This window comes from Balaenoptera physalus, assembly GCF_965194825.1.
Source record: "Balaenoptera physalus genome assembly, chromosome: 13".
Taxonomy (NCBI): domain Eukaryota; kingdom Metazoa; phylum Chordata; class Mammalia; order Artiodactyla; family Balaenopteridae; genus Balaenoptera; species Balaenoptera physalus.
The window spans coordinates 68644898-68663042 of NC_138892.1; the positions used below are offsets into that span (position 1 = coordinate 68644898).

The 18145-nt window shown below is 39.4% G+C and overlaps 1 protein-coding gene and 1 long non-coding RNA gene across 3 annotated transcripts in view; both read right to left on the reverse strand.

Annotated features, from left to right (window-relative positions):
- ANO6 (anoctamin 6) overlaps positions 1 to 18145 on the reverse strand; it is a 212063-nt gene that overhangs the window by 96919 nt on the left and 96999 nt on the right. The window lies entirely within an intron of this gene.
- On the reverse strand, positions 1348 to 11480 carry LOC309641934. The gene is made up of 2 exons (XR_014252871.1): positions 7077 to 11480; positions 1348 to 6722 (listed from the first exon to the last, which is right to left on the reverse strand). It is a non-coding gene; the product is annotated as an uncharacterized lncRNA (long non-coding RNA).

The following is an 18145-nucleotide window of genomic DNA, read 5'->3' on the forward strand; positions in this document are numbered from 1 at the left end:
AAACACTGCTACAAGGAGCATCTTTACACATATGTATCTGTGCACATGTTCAATTACTATTTTCTTAGGCTAAATTCTAGAAGCAGATTTTAAGGGACCTAGCCTTTTAGAGTTTTTTTGATATATATGTTGCTAAACTGTCATCCAAAATATTTATAAAAATGAACACTTCCAACAGCAGAGTGTGAAAGTGCCTTTCCCTCACTGGATTTCACTCTTTTTCACTTTCCCCATGAGAGTTAAAATACCTTTTTTTTTCATTTGCACCTTTTAATTAGAGAGCACTAACATTTTTATGGGTACTGCCCAATTGAATTAATGCTTTTCTGTAATGCCAATTACTATTCTTGACCTAACTGAACTATCTTATTATTTAATCCCTTCTCAGTAGATTCTCTTGGTTTTTACTCATGAGATTCTAAAGACCACGCTGGCAAAGGAGCAAGTGGGTGAATGGTAATACAGAAGCAGTCCATACGGTTACTTCCCAAAAGGAAAAGACAGAAATACTCTAGGGCACTGTCTACCAGCCCTAGGCTCAACAATGCTGACGTGTTTTTGGAAATGTAGACATTTAACTGGAATGTGTGATACTAGTTTGCGAAGGTCACTGCCCCCTGGACATACTTTCCAATACAGTTTACTGTGTAACTACCAAATATCAGTATATATTTTGACTCATAATGTTTTAGAATATAGAACTTACTGCTGATTTAGTTTATAAATGATTTCTGTTGCAAGTTTAAAACTGATGTACAAATTCTTTTTTTTCTTTAATTTATTTTTGGCTGCGTTGAGTCTTCATTGTTGCACAGGCTTTCTCTAGCTGCGGCGAGCAGGGGCTACTCTTCAATGCAGTGCTCGGGCCTCTCATTGTGGTGGCTTCTCTTGTTGTGGAGCACGGGCTCTAGGCGCACGGGCTCAGTAGTTACGGTGCACGGGCTTAGTTGCTCCGTGGCATGTGGGATCTTCCCGGACCAGGGCTCAAACCCGTGTCCCCTGCATTGGCAGGCGGATTCTTAACCACTGTGCCACCAGGGAAGCCATGATGTACAAATTCCTAAAAAAATCGTCTTGCTGAGGGAGGAGATATGGGGATATATGTATGTGTATAGCTGATTCACTTTGTTATAAAGCAGAAACTAACACACCATTGTAAAGCAATTATACTCAATAAAGATGTTAAAAAAAAAGAAATTAAAACTGAAAAAAAAAATCGTCTTGCTAATTTATATTTGTAAATGGCTATAAGTAGTTTCCAAATAGTGGAACTGGCTATTTTCAGTCATTTCCCATCAAAAATAGATGTAGTTCATTTATAAATAGTATTAGATTGTGCCATGAAAATGCTGCTGCTGCTTCTTCGTCTTTTTTTTTTTTCTTTTTTTAATACTCATGAGGGAATGTTCACATACCAATGGCTTCCTGATTTGGTATATGCATTTTGCCTTTGTTTCCCTTTGCCTGTGTAAAAATAAACTCTAGAGTTCTATTATTAGAACATCACGTTTCAAACACAGGGTGAGGGTGGAGGCATAATGCCTCAGACATAATTATTGTTAAATATTTCCCTCTAGCCTGTGCCAAGGAAGCAGTAGTTTTAGCAAACAGAGTTCTCATATGTTTTTAAATATTATATTCTTAAAATTTATGAACCAGGCTAGAGGAAATATGAAAATAGAACTTTGAAATGACCTTTAAAATAAAGCTTCCATAAAAGGTGTTAAGTAACCAGGGAAGATAATAAGCTTTCTATTGCAGGAAGATTCTTAGTTTGGAGCCTTCTCAGAGAGGATGGACTCTGAGTGAACTTTTCCTTAAACCCACAGTTAGCTGGGATTGGGAGTTGCATTAGCATGACTTCAAACTTGTTTTGCTTTCCTGTTTTCCCACAGGTGGTACACCATTTTGAAAACTTTTGTTTAGCTTTCCTTAAAGGTGATCTGCAGAAAAGAAGACGAACAAGTAAAGAAAAGGAAAAGAAAAGGAAAAATGTGAAAAGGCCTATAGTGGTTGTTTTCTTACTTTCCCTTTTCTAGAAGAAGCCATCATCTGCTTGCACTGTTCTCAGCTGGTAGTGGTAACACTGGTGAAAGAAATCTGGGTGAGATTAAGCTGTAAGACATTCCCAATGAAGTCAGGAATGATAAAGTGATGGATGTGATGAAACAAGACAAGTGGTGCAAGAGGACGTTTGTGAGGGAATGGCTATCCTCTTGGAGGCTGACCTCTTAAGGTTTCGATATCCCCAAAGTGTCTTGCTTTGTTTTAATATCGAATTATGGATTTAACATCAATCCATTTACCTTAAACTTTTTTGAACCTATTAGCATTTTCAGTTTGTATCACCTCCTGAGGAAGAATGTGCAGTAGGTTTTCCACACAGGCAAGATGGTTGTCCTAAATGACATTTTTCGATCTTTAAGAAATAGTTCCCAATCTCATATTCTGGAATCAGTTAGAACCAAAATAATATTGCTACAACCAAATCCTGCATGACTTAATGGACTTTCACACTATTCCATCTACACAAGCTCCTTAGACTAAAGGAACAATAATTTTAGCTTGACTTCATAACCATAGGTTTCCTTCCACCTACCCTCTTGTTCCTCTTAATTAATCTTATTTCAATAGCATATTTATTTTCAGTTTTTGGAAAATTAAATGGTTATGACTCAAAATTATTAACTGGTAGTTCCCATTCACCAAATCCATAACTGTGAACTGCCCCTTTTTCTTAGTCACCTGAGTTGCATGGGGCCTGGGTTACCAGTCCCTGAGATTTCATGCTTTGAATGAAAGCCAATCTCACAAAATGTGATTATGATCTGAGAATAAACAGAAAAGGGAGTTTCAAGATATTGCTCTTCAGACTGTTGAGCTGAAGAAGACACATAAGGTATAACTGAGGGCGTAACTAAGGCAACAAGTGTTCAGCTCCTTACTGGGCTCCTGTGTAATTCTTCTTCTTCAGACTCCCTCAGAGTTACAATCCATCATTCCCAGAGAGCTCTTCATCCTTCACAGGAGTTTCCATTTGCCATCTAAGAACTGCCCTGAGTTATTTTCAGCCTCTCAGGGTTTGCAGGACAAGTGTCCTGTCATCCACTGTGACTCCCCTGTCGGACTGTTATATGTCCCCATATGTGCCTTGGTCATAATCTCAGACCACTTCTCTAGGAATTGATGTTTGCAACCTCATTCAAAGCAAGAAGAAGAAAAACAAATCAGAGCATCTAATGCCCAGCAAAGCAAAGAATTGTGACAACTTCTATCAGTTGGTTAATGCCTTATAAAGATGTTACTTTTCCTCTTGAAACTCAAGAAGCAGTTTACAAGAATGGCTGTTCCTTGTGGTATCAAAATGAGGATGCAGAGGTGTTTCCAAAACAAAATTTAAAAAACCAAGTGACTCATTTAAAACAATGGCACAGGGCTTCCCTGGTGGCGCAGTGGTTGAGAGTCTGCCTGCCAGTGCAGAGGACACGGGTTCGAGCCCTGGTCCGGGAAGATCCCACATGCCGCGGAGCAACTGGGTCCGTGAGCCACAACTACTGAGCCTGAGCGTCTGGAGCCTGTGCTCCGCAACAAGAGAGGCCGCAATAGTGAGAGGCCCGCGCACCGCAATGAAGAGTGGCCCCCGCTTGCCGCAACTGGAGGAAGCCCTCGCAAAGAAACGAAGACCCAACACAGCCAAAAATAAATAAAATTAAAAAAACAAACAAACAAAAGAAAAACAATGGCACAAAAATGTTAAACTGACTACAGATAATAAATAACACCTTATAAAATCCTCCTCCCATCAATTATTGGGAATTTTCAAGAAATAAAATGCTCTGAGGAAATGAGTTTTCAGATGAACTTTATGCTAAGTAAAAGGTTACTTCAACCTTTTTGTGCTCAAAATTTTCTCAAATATAGTACATAATATTTTTTGATTTCTTAAAGAGAGGATATTGAACATAATTACTACTAGTATTACTACTACTACTACTACTACTGCTCTTATTAAAAAAGTAAAAATGAAGATAGCCCCAAATAAGAACAAAGAACATGGGTTTTGGTATCTGGCAGAGCTAGGTTCAAATCACAACTCTGTCGCATATAACTAGCTGTGTGCCTTTGTGTATATATTTCATCTCTTTAAACTGAATTTATTCACCTGTAAAAGGGGGAAATCATAGAAAGAAATGCAGGATTATTGTGAAGATTGAGATGATGCATGTAAAGGAATAGCACAGAGCCTAGAACATAGTAAAAGCTCAATAAATGTGAGCTTTTGGTGTTCTCTATTTTAACATGAAACAGTTCTTCATTGATAACTAGCCGTGTTAAGTGCATTCACATACTTTATAATCATTAGGAACTTTCACCTGCATCTTGCTTTTTCTCTCTGCCATTACTCGGATTATAAGGAGTCACTTCTTTTGTTATCAATCTACCACTCTTTAATAGGTATTCCACTACCCTTTTATTTACTGCTTATATCTGCTTTGAATTGGGCAACCAGATTAACTGAATCTGTTGAGATTCTTTGAAGTTAAGCCTTGGTGCTTTGGTTTTGGATGTCAGAGGCTTTCTAGCTTTCTTCAGGTTCTGAGTAAACTGTGATTGAAGCAAAGGGTCCCATCCCAGAAATGAATAAAATATGGTATGGGTGAATACATTATCCCCCTTCCCCCAATCTCTTTCAAAAGAGGTCTTATGACATCTGGCATCAAACAGAATGAAAATAATAAGATTAATGAATTATAAATTAAGATAGAGATAAAAAAAGGATGAAATTTTGCCATTTGCAACAACATGGATGGACTTGGAGGGTATTAAGCTAAGTGAAGGAAGTCAGACAGAGAAAGACCAACACTGTATGATATCACTTATAAGTGAAATCTAAAAATACAACAAACTAGTGAATATAACAAAAAAGAAACAGACTCATAGATACAGAGAACAAACTAGTGGTTACCACTGCGGAGAGGGAAGGAGGGAGGGGCAAGATAGGGGTAGGGGATTAAGAGGTACAATTATGCATCAAATAAATAAACTACAAGGGTATATTGTACAAAACAGGGAATATAGCCAATATTTTATAATAACTATAAATGGAGTATAGCCTTTAAAAATTGTGAATCACCTTGTTGCACACCTGTAACATATTATACTGTACACCAACTATACCTCAATTTAAAAATAAATAAATAAATAGAGATGGAGAATCAGGGCCAGAGAAAGTAGGAGGAAGAAATGTACTAACCATTGGGACAACTGCAATTGTTGTGATTTGAACATGACATTGGCACAAGGCCTCCTGGCAGCAGGGCAAAAAGGAAATGTGTTCAATGATACAGTCCTTGTTATCAGAAAAAAAGGAAGCATTCTGATTTTGGGGGGAGGAAAAAGTTTCATGTGAGATCTTTTACAGAAACACCCAGTTTTTGTCCATTTCCCTAACAGACAATGACCTTGGCAAGGAACTGGGGTTATAAAATATAATACACTGGTAACCTTTGACTTTTTAGTCTTTAGTTCTCATATTGCTTCTACCTTTGAAGCAATTAGTCTGCATTTCACTGTTACATCTATTGCTATCACCCTAGTCTGTGCTCTTGACCTTCACTAATTAGATTACAATTAATATCCCAATCCGCCTCCTTGCATCCAGTTGTCCTGTTTGCCAATCCAATTTATACATATATACATATGGATGTTCCTAAATCAACATGTTCAACTCACAGGATTCAAAAACCTTCAGTTTCTCCGAGTGCCCTCTGGAGAAAGTGCAAACTTTTCAGATAGGTATTCAGATGTTTCATAATCTGATTATATCCCACATTTTATTCACCATCACTCCCCATTCCTAACCCTCCAACCCCACCATGCTTTCTCATCAGCGTTTGACTGTATCATGCTGCTTCCTGCCTCTCCTCCTTTGCGCACATGACTTCCCCTCCTGAAACCACTACCCTTTCTGTTTCCCACCTATCCAAATCTTAATTCTCCTCCGAGGTCTAGCTCAGTTCTTCTCTCATGCAGCCTTCCTAACAACTGGGTTCGTGTTTCTTCTTCCCTCACCAGACTACTGTCTGTACCCATGGATGTGTGTTCTGTGGACCTCTGGGGATTCCTAAGACCCTTCCAGGGGGGCCCATGAGGTCACAAACATTTTTATAATAATACTAAGATGTTATTCCTTTTTCTCATTGCGTTAACATCTGCAGTGATGGTACAGAAGCCATGGTGGGTAAAAACTTCCAGCATCTCAGCACAGCTCAGCAGTGGCCCCAAACTACATGAGTCATCTTCGTATTGTTCACCACCACCTACTCACAGTAAAAGAGTCCCTTCACTTAGGAATGCTCTTGATGAAGCTGTAACAATTACTAACATTATGAAATCTTGACCCTTGAGTACCTGGATTTGCAATATTCTGTGTGAAGAAATGGAAGTACCCATAAAGTACTTCTGCTGCACATCAAAGTATGATGGTGGTCTTGAGGAAAAGTGCCGTGCAATTTTTGAGTTGTCAATTTTTTTCATAGACACCACCTTTACCTGACAGACAGCTGACACAAAATTCAGTTATACAAGCTTGAGTATTTGGCAGATATTTTCCGGAAAATGAACAAAGTGAAACTGTCGTTTCAAGGAAAACAACTAACAATATTTATTGCTAATGATAAAATTCGAGCTTTCAAGCAAGTATATATTAGAATTTAAGACACCTTGTGTGGGCTTCCCTGGTGGCGCAGTAGTTGAGAATCTGCCTGCCAATGCAGGGGACGCGGGTTCGAGCCCTGGTCTGGGAAGATCCCACATGCCGCAGAGCAACTAGGCCCGTGAGCCACAATTACTGAGCCTGCGCATCTGGAGCTTGTGCTCCGCAACAAGAGAGGCCGCGATAGTGAGAGGCCTGCGCACCGCAATGAAGAGTGGCCCCCGCTCGCCGCAACTAGAGAAAGTCCTCGCACAGAAACGAAGACCCAACACAGCCAAAAATAAATAAATAAATAAATTGAAAAAAAAAAAAAGATTAACATTTGAAAAAAAAAAATCTTTAAAAAAAAAAAAAAAGACACCTTGAGTTTGCCACTGGGAACTTGATAGCTTCCCAATATTCAATGGCTTTTCTGATGAGATTGATGAAATGGAGATTGGAGGTGTGTTAACAAATGTATTTTTTTCATACTGTATAATGAAATGGGCCAACATTTGTAAGAGCTACTTAACTCAATGAACCAATATTTTCCAACTGCCCTATGCACGGTGATAAAGATCACGCTTGGGTAAAGATTCAGTCAAAATGCAAGACAGATTCCCTGCCCCCCCCCGCCACCCCTATATTGACCCTCCCTCCTTCCCTCTCCCCACTGGTAACCACTAGTCTGTTCTCTATATCTGTGAGTCTGCTTCTTTTTTGTTTTATTCACTAGTTTGTTGTACTTTTTAGATTCCACATATAAGTGATAGCATACAGTATTTGTCTTTTTCTGTCTGACTTATTTCACTTAGCGTAATGCCATCCAAGTCCATCCACGTTGCTTCCACACCCTGGCAATTGTAAAAAATGCTGCTGTGAACACTGGGGTGCATGTATCTTTCCGAATTACTGTTTTTGTTTGTTTCGGATTTATACCCAGGAGTGGAATTGCTGGGTTACATGGAAGTTTTTTGAGGACCCTCCACACTGTTTTTCACAGTGGCTGCACCAAGTTACGTTCCCACCAACAGTGCAGGAGGGTCCCTTTCTCCACATCCTCGCCAACATTTGTTATTTGTGTTCTTTTTGATGACAGCCGTTCTGACAAGTGTGAGACGATCTCTCATTGTGGTTTTGATTTGCATTTCCCTGATGATTAGCAATGTTGAGCATTTTTTCACGTGCCTGGACAGCTATCTGTAAAAGAATGAACTTAGAACATTCTCTAACACCACATACAAAAATAAACTCTAAATAGATTAAAGACCTAGATGTAAGACTGGATACTATAAAACTCCTAGAGGAAAACATAGGCAGAACACTTTTTGACATAAATCGCAGCAGTATCTTTTTGGATCCGTCTGCTAAAGCAAAGAAAGCAAAAGCAAAAATAAACAAATGGGGCCTAGTTAAACTTTAAAAAGCTTTTGCAAGGACCAACCTACTGAATGGAGAAGGTCTTTGCAAATGACATGACCGGTAAGGGGTTAATATCCAACATATATAAACAGCTCATACAACTCAACATCTAAAAACAAACAATCCAATTAAAAAGTAGGCAGAAGAACTGAATAGATATTTTTCCAAAGAGCAAATGCAGAAGACCAACAGCACGTAAAAGATGCAAGACAGGTTTTTAATACACAAAAGTTCACTGAAACGGTTTTGCATTCCACATCACAAGCAATCTTTAAGAAACTATCAGTTGTTAAGTTTTAATGTGGTTTCAAAGAAGAATATCGACAATTACCTGAAAAGGCTTTAAAATACTCCCCTCTTTTCTACCTACCTATCTGTGTAAGGCTGTATCTATTTCATATAGTTCAACCAAAACAACATATTGCAACTTTTAACTGAAGTTAAAAGAAGCGAATAGAAGAATCAGCTGTCTTCTCTTAAAGAGATCTGTAAAATACATAAAATAATGCCACCCTCTCACTAATGTTTTTGTTTTAGAAAAGTCACTTTTCATAAAATATTTATTTTAATGTATACTGAGTTTATTATTGGTTATGTTTAAATGAATTAATATTTTTTTCAGTTTTAAGTTATAATACTATCAATATCTAATATTGATAGGTATATCCACATAAAGATGTTCTTTGGAGTCAATACTTTATTAAGGGTATAAAGTGTAAGAATAGGGCTTCCCTGGTGGCGCAGTGGTTGAGAATCTGCCTGCCAGTGCAGGGGACACGGGTTCGAGCCCTGGTCTGGGAAGATCCCACATGCCGCGGAGCAACTGGGCCCGTGAGCCACAATTACTGAGCCTGCGCGTCTGGAGCCTGTGCTCCGCAACAAGATAGGCCGCGATGGTGAGAGGTCCGCGGACCGCGATGAAGAGTGGCCCCTGCTTGCCGCAACTGGAGAAAGCCCTCGCACAGAAACAAAGACCCAACACAGCCATAAATAAATAAATAAAAAACAAATACTTTAAAGTGTAAGAATATAAAAAGTTTAGAACTGCTGTTCTACAGCATTCATTTTAGCTCTTAATTTTGCATTATATAAATTGTAATAGTATGATACAATATACATAGTATGATGTCATCTAACTATTTTTATGTATACATACTATAATTTTAATTGGATTATAATAATGAAAGAAAAAAAACTGTTTTTAACCTATAATACCTAGGGAAGTAAGACAACAGATACTTGCTGAACTGACTTGAGATAACATATTCAAGTCAGAGGGTTTAACAGAACCATTTTATTCAAGTTCTACAAAGGTTCAGTCTTGTCAGTTTCCAAAGGCTGTTTCACATGGTCTGGAAAATTTAGGACCACACTCCACCCCAATGAGGTTGTCTGTTACTATATTCCATTAACATTTTGAATGGCTATACTGTTCCATCAGAGTAAAGTATTTTCCCCCGATCTCTGCACCTGTAGTTCCCACTTCCTAGAATCTCCCTCTCTCCCTTTTCCATGGCTCACGCCACAAAGAGGTGTGACCTCTTTATGATCTCCTGACCTTGCTGGTAGCTTAGGTCTCCCTCTCACATTCTCTCAGAGCACCTCATACTCATCTTTAAATGTCACCTCTCACAATTTTAATTGTCTAATTATTTATGTAATTATTTGATTAATGTCTGTCTCACTAGACTATATGCCCCAAGGGATATTTCAATGAAATTTCTCAATTGTACCTACTTAACAGGGTTATAGAAATATTAACTAGATAAATATTATTAAATAAATCAACTGAAATTAATTAACCCTTTATCCTATGACATTTAGTAATATGATAGCTAAAGCAACAGGGGGGAAATTCCATTACACATCACAGAAGAAACGAATTGGTGTGATTTCTGTTTTTAAAGGAACTGCTCAGAGAGTAGATCATGGGTGGCACAAGTGGGAATGGGGAGATGGGAGAGAGTCCAGGGAAGAAAGGTGGCGGCCTATTCTCAGGGGGGAGCAACAGACATGAGGAGAAAGGGACAGGCTGAATCAGGTCGGAAATAAGGGTTCGGGAGGATTCTCAGGTTTCCGGCTTGAGCCCCTGAGGGGATGGAGATTATATTTACCAAAATTCAGAAAACTGGAAGAGAAATATGATTAGGAGGGGAAGACGAAGAATCTGTTAGATTTCCAAGTGTCGATACTAGGGGGCTGGGGTTGAGAGGAGAGATCTAAGGCTACACTTGGAAGCTTGGGAGCTGTTAACACAGAGCTTGTAATTGAAGCTGAGGAAGTGAGTGTGAGAAGAGCTGGTGAGCAGAGAGAAGCTGGGGCGAGCTCTGAGGACATGTGACAGATAGGAGGGGCTTGGGTGTAAGAGGAAGGGACAGCAGGAAGGTAGACAGAAAAGTGGCTGGAAAGATGGTGAAGTGGCCAACCACAGGGTAAACTTCGATCTCCTCCTCCCTCACTTCTGTCTTTCTCTCTCCCTTCCCACTTTCCCAGCCTCCACCCACCCTGCAACAGGACTACCAGAGTAGGTAACTAACTAAACAGCTTGCGTTGTTTCTCCTTCAGATGCCTCCTGGATCCTCCTGCCAGGCTGATCTCTCTCTGGCTGCACTGTCCAATATAGTAGCTACTAGCCGCATGGGGCTATTTAATTTACATGAATTAAAATGAAATAGAATTACAAATGCAGTTCTTCTGTCTCACTAGCCACGTTTCAAGTGCCTCCACAACCACGTGTAGCTCAGTGGACAGCAGAGGCACAGAACAGATGAAAACATGGTCAGAGAAAGTGCGGCCGCTACAGATTTGCTTTGTCTTTTCAGTTCAAAAGTCCAAACCCTTAGTTGGAGAATGCTACATTCCACCCTAAACTGTTTTTTTAACTTCATCTCCTCCCACTCCCCTAGATCAACTCTGTGCTCGATACAAACTGGGCACACCTCACTCTTTTCCACTTTCATTTACTGGCACAGGTCATGCTATTAGGATACCTTCCTGTAGTGTATCCACCGGGATGGTTAGGTTTATGCATCGGTTTGCCTGGGCTTTAATTCCCGGTTATGCAATGAAACACGAATCTAAGAGTTGCTATGAACGTATTTTGTAGATGTGGTTAACATCTGCAATCAGATGACTTTAACTAAAAGAAATGATCTGAGTGGGGCTCATCCGATCAGTTGACTGGCCTTAAGAGAAAAACTAAGGCTTCTCTGAGAAAAAGAAATTCCACCTCTGGACTGCAGTGTCAACCCCCGCCCAAGAGTTTCCAGCCTGCCCTTCCTGCCACTGTGCCCCACAGATTAGAATCCACAGTTGTGGAAGCAGGTTCCTTGAGATAAATCTCTTTAATAAATATTTCTCTGCATGTGTATATTAATATGTGTACACACATGTATAGATATATTTATACACATACATATATACACATGTGTACACATGTGTGTTTATGTGCATGATCCTACAGGTTCTGTTTTCTGGTGAAACCTCGATTGGTACAGATTTCAGTACTTAATGAAATGTACTCTTCAAGGTTGCAATATATACCGCCTTCTTCAAAAATACAAACCTGATTTTTCAAAGACAATGATTTTTGACCTGGCTGCACATTTGAGTCACCTTTGTAAACTTTGATAAACATATTCAGGTTCTTTATATAAACATATGCAACAGCAAGATTAGTACATGAAGGTGGAGCTTGGGCCTTCATGTTTTAAAAGAGTTTCTCCAGTAATTCTAATGCACAGCCGGGTTGAGAACTACAGTCCAAACTGAACTCCTCTGGCATCTCTGCTGTAAGTGCCACTGGAAATCATCAAACACAGCACACTGTCTTACATTCTTTCAACCAACCAGCCAGCATCAGTTGCATGACTAACATCTGTCAGATAACAATACAATGTGCAGGGGACAGAGAAATCAGTAATACCCACTCTTGGTCTTGAGGGTAAACACTGAGATATGCTGCTTGGTATTATTCCTTGAAGCACACTGATTAATGAATATAACGTGATGGAATAAATAAAAATTTTACTGCAAAATTTAGTGAAGCTGATAGTGGTTTATTCAAAATAGCACATAAATAGCTCTTATTTCTAGTTCAATTGGAAATTCTATCAGCAAGGGTTAGTAAGTGCTCTACATATTTATTAACAGATTGTACCATTGATATTTTGTAATAATGCCGGGTATGATTAATTCTCAACCCATTGATAATTTGATAGGTACCGAAGTGCCTGTAACTACTTTCTCAGGAGCATAAGTCACAAATGCTCCTGTGCGCTCTTCTAAGGAGAGCAGAACTAATTCCTGATGCAAACACAGTCTGATTTCATGTGCAAGGGAACAAGAAGGGTTTGGCTGGGCTGAACAATGCGGGGTTGTGGCCATTTCATGGCTAGCTAGCCCTGTGCCTGCAATGTGCTTTGCCAACTATAAGCCAATCCATAAATGTTAGGTAAGAATTCTCACTGTATTATTATTCTATGAACACGCTTTTCAGACAGCTAAAGTGTTTTTCAATCTCTGTGTAGTCACTGAACAACACTCCTGTGAGGAAATCTACTGCTGATTTTTCTGCTTTTTATTCATGAGAACACTGAGGTCCTAAAAGGAACATCGACTTTTTCCCCAAGGGATTGAGAACAGAGTCGAGTAGGGACAGAGGGCTCTGATCCCCTGGAATTCTATCCATGCTCAGCTTCCTGGGGGCACTTTTAGAAGAACTTTCCCTCACAAAAAAGAAATTTTTTTTTTTTTTAGAGTAAAAACGCTTTTCCAAGTCACAGAAGTGCCTCCTCTCGTTCGCCTCTCTTCTTCCTCTTTCACAAGACAGTTTACTTTTTAAAAACACTTAAGGCTAATGAAAGTGCATGAAAGGGTGGTGATACCATTAGCATCACTAAATGATCTGTCAAAATTTTCATTACGTGTTTTTATTCTAAGGGATTTGGACTTTGCAGTCAAATTTTGCTCCAGCTACAAGTATGGCCCTGACTTGATATATTCTAATTCATACTAACATCGTAAAGATCCGCAGTATTGGTTTGCCCATTATAATTAATGAAAATGCTCTTTGGTAGTTATTACGATCTGTCAGATCACATTAATCTACATTTCGAAAAGTGACTTGGGAGAAGGAACCATAAATGCACTTTCTCTTTGAAGGAGCCATTAGGGTTTTCAGGGTAAAAGCATATTTATAATTTTTTGTTTTTGTTTTTGTTTTTGTTTTAACCAGAGACAGACTTAAGGAATACATTTGAAACTTATAGTAAAAATGTACTTTTTATTATTATTGTTGAAATAAGGAAAACTACAGTTAACTATTGGGACTTCAGGAATAAAAGAATTTTAAATCATCTTTCCAAAGCCCCTAAGCCTTCCAAATTAATGAAGAGTTGGGAGGAACAGCTGCAGTTGAAATCTCACTGGGCTCCCCCTTTTCAATTTTCTAGGAATACTGTGAATTCATATTGTGTATACATTTCCACCAAGTTCTGTGTTTCTCTTTAAATTTTTATTTAAACTTTTTATTAACGCTGCTTTTAGGTCATGGCATGGTCAGGTCATTTACCAGCAGACTCTCAGCTTTAACTCAATTCTTTTGCTTCTGTGGGCTTTTTTGGCCATAACTGTGATATGCTTCTAGATGACTTATAATCAAATGAGTTCCACAGTAAATACTGATATCACATCTTTGTTCAGAATGCCCTCAGAATGCCCAGAGCTCCCTGCTTTCCTCATGCATGTTTTTGTCAAATTAACTTTGACATTCCCCAGATAACAGATAGCTCGCTGAATTTCAAATGGGATGCATTATGGGGCAGGAATTCACAAAGCATTTTACAGTCAAGGGTTTCTGAAAATAGGGGAATAAAACCAGGTAGAATGAACACCGTTACGTGGAGGAAAGGGTTTTAATCAATTACATAATTTGGCTGCTGATGATAACAGGTTGAATGAGGGAAATATAAAATAAAATGAAAGCAACTCAAATTCATCTGTGAGCCACATATAACTGACTGAAGTAGTACGTTCCCGGAAACATCCTCTCTTTCCCTCCCTTCCCCGCTTTCCATCAACTCCTACGACTGAACTACATTCGGTCCTGCTGCACATGAAACATGCATGCCCTTCCTCTCCTCCCCACTGGCTTGTTCAACCATTCATCATCTCCTGCCTACACTGTTATCCAGTGTGTCTGTATGTGAACTACTCCAAGGAACTAAGGTAGTTTAATTACGAGAATGTCTTTCCACTGAAATGAAATCTGTCTGCCTATATACACCTTGTATCCATGAGTCTTAATACCATATTTTGCACCTTCATCCACCTATTACCATTGTCGCATATTTAAAGTTGTTGTCACGTTCTTGCCTGTGTCAGGATCCACCACCATGCTCACCTTTCTCCTCTCAGTATGCTTCCCCTTAAAATGAAGCACCCAGACTGGCAGGTGGCTTTACCAATTTTGAACAGGAGAAGCCTAGTACTGCCTTGGTTCTGAACACATAGGTACGAATGCAACCCAGATTTCCATAAACTTTCGGACATTGTTATTACATGCTCGATTCATACTGAGTTTAATTAACCAAATACCTAACCTCTTCATGTGATCAGTCATTAGCCTCAGCTCTTACGGTCTTTCCTTAGGCGGATGATCTTTATGAATTAGGAGCAGGAGCTGACTTTAATTCACATTGATTTTTGTCTCCTCTAGAAATTCATTTCCATCCATTATTCCAGAGTCTTGGTAAGATCAGTTACCCAGATAAGCACACTCTCACTAGGCCCGCATTTCTTCATTCTGTACTTAAATGTGATTTTTTTCCACACATCTTGCTAAACTCAAAACACAAAATGTCCGTGGCTTTCTCCTGTTCTACAAGCCTAATCATCATGCCCATTAAAAAAAAAAAAAGGTAACATGCTCTCAGTTTGACATGAGTTATTTTTACTGAATTTATGTTGGTTCCTGATGACCTTTTCTTTTTTTTTAACATTTCACAACCCATCTGCTTAAAAAAAAAATCTCAGCTGTAATATCCTTGGAGATTAATGCTCCAGCTTCAATGTCTCCATTTATCAGAATTCAGTCTATGCCCGGCTTCCACTCTAACCCCACCCCTTTTGAAACCTGTCACATTTGTCCCTCCTGCTACTCTTCTGGCACCTGTCCTGGTCCCCACATCACCTCAAGATTACCAACTGTGGTCCCATGAGCAAATTTATAAGATCTTTTAATACCCTACTGGATACATAATTTTTCTAGTCAGGAAATTTAAATTCCTTTGGAATAATCGTATTCCTTTCCAAAACTGTCTCGTGCAGCATGGACCTCTATAGCCCCTTACCAGGACTTGAACCATTTCAATCTAAAGATCACCTTCATTAGCAGAAAAGACAAAAGTCGTAATACAGAAGCTGATAAGCTCTTTTCTTCTCTGTCATCTTGTACCATTAAATTGTTTTCCTCAGGTTTGGGACCTATCACTGCTTCTTTAAGGCCTAACATAACTCAGAATCAATCCTTTTCTCTTTCACTTATGACGCTAAGCATTTGTTCACAAGCCTCAACTCACTCACTCACTCTGCACTTTAGTTTTGTTCACACTTTTTTAGTAATAATGGAAAAAAAATAAGATTGGAGTGTTCCAAAGGATTAGTGCTAATGCACAGAATGATAATTTGTTAGCACTCTGAGTTCAACTGGCTTTAGCTAGTCTGGCCTGGCTGGGCCTAGAAGCCTACTCACCATTTATGACTGTTTCTCTGGGAAAATACATCCTGCATTCTAAAAAAGTGACTCGGAAAGAAAGTTCTGAGATCTTTTGCGTCTTGGACTGCCTATTTTTGTTCCTACCCTCCAATCCTAACAAATCCACAAATGTAGCTTCTGAATCAGCCACATAAAACAGATGAGTAGGTCCCCCTTCCCCATATTCAGGCACAGCACCATCACCTTTTTCTCTTGAATGCACAAAAAGCTTTCAACACTGAAATGCCCTCTGAATTCTTACCACAAAAAATGGGCCAATTTAGCAATGCTTACTATCCAGTTTATCTTTGATATCATTTCCCTTTCTGAGCCTCCTTTTGCTAAATTAATGTTCTTTTGTTTGGTTCCCCCCCCAACCTTTTAAAAAAATTTTTATTGGAGCATCGTTGATGTACAATGTTGTGTTAGTTTCAGGTGTACAGCAAAGCGAATCAGTTATACATAATTTTTCAGTTTCTTTTCCCATATAGATTATTACAGAATAGTGAGCAGAGTTCCCTGTGCTATACAGTAGGTCCTTATTAGTTATCTATTTTATGTATAATAGTGTGTATATGTTAATCCCAATCTCCTAATTTGTCACTCTCCCCCGCCCCTTTCCCTTTGGTAACCATAAATTTGTTTTCCAAATCTGTGACTCTGTGTCTGTTTTGTAAATAAGTTCATTTGTATCACTTTTATTAGATTCCACACATAAGTGATATCATATGATATTTGTCTTTCTCTGACTGACTTACTTCACTTAGTACGATAATCTCGAGGTCCATCCATGTTGCTGCAAATAGCGTTATTTCATTCTTTTTTATAGCTGAGTAATAGTCCACTGTACATATGTACCACATCTTCTTTATTCATTCTTCTGTCAACAGAAGACAGACAACAACATTTAGGTTGCTTCCATGACCTGGCTATTGTAAATAGTGCTGCAATGAACACTGGGGTACATGTATCTTTTCAAATTACAGTCTTCTCTGGATATATGTCCAGGACTGGGATTGTGGGATCATATGGTAGTTCTATGTTTAGTTTTTTAAGGACCCTCCATACTGTTCTCCATAGTGGTACCAATTTACATTCCCACCGACAGTGTAGGAGGGTTCCCTTTTCTCCACACCCTCTCCAGCATTTATTTTTTATTTTTTTAAATAAATTTATTTATTTATTTATTTTTGGGTGTGTTGGGTCTTCGTTTCTGTGCGAGGGCTTTCTCCAGTTACGGCAAGCAGGGGCCACTCTTCATTGCGGTGCACGGGCCTCTCACTGTCGCGGCCTCTCCCATTGCGGAGCACAGGCTCCAGACGCGCAGGCTCAGCAGTCGTGGCTCACAGGCCCAGCCGCTCCACGGCATGTGGGATCCTCCCAGACCAGGGCTCGAACCCGTGTCCCCTGCATTGGCAGGCAGACTCCCAACCACTGCACCACCAGGGAAGCCCCTCCAGCATTTATTGTTTGTAGACTTTCTGATGATGGCCATTCTGACCTGTGTGAGGTGATACCACGCTGTAGTTTTGATTTGCATTTCTCTATTAGTGATGCTGAACATCTTTTCATGTGCTTTTTGGCCATCTTTATGTCTTCTTTGGAGAAATGTTTCCTTTTTTAGTTGTGTTTCTTTTCCGTTTTAGTTTCGTGAAGTTAGTGCCATAAAGTTACAAGGCAAAGCCACCCTATTTCTCTGTTTATAGAAGGCACAAGAGTGTAAGTCCAAGTATAGAGATACTTGCACAGAAGAGTCCTGCTTTATTCCCAGTCTTCTGGATCCTGAAGATCGTTGGAGTTTGAGGCAGACTTTGGGACTTAAGTTGGGTTTCTCGGGATTCGCAAGGAAGACCTTGGACTGACCATAAAATAAACCTTATTCTCTCTCAATAGCCCCAGCACCAATTCAGTTGCCTCACGGACGTTCAGACCAGAAGTAACCAAAGTGAAGTCTAGATTTGTAGGGGGGAAAAAACAAAGATGAAAATGGATCCTTGAGCCTATTTTGAAAGAAAACTTGACCAACCACTTTGAATCAAAACATGAAAACAAAAATCTGCAGACCCATAGGCAGTTGGCTCTGATTTTTCTCTCAGACCATTCCCAGGTCAGGGAAAAGAAGTAAGATTGACGTCCTCCTGGTTCTATGTGCCACCTCCAGAGTATTACTCTCCAGTGTTCTTGGAGGAAAAAAAAACAGTTCCTTGTAGGTCCATGCAAGTAGAATAGACCCCTAGAGTTTCCCAGAGCCTAGCATCTCCTATTTCCCAGCT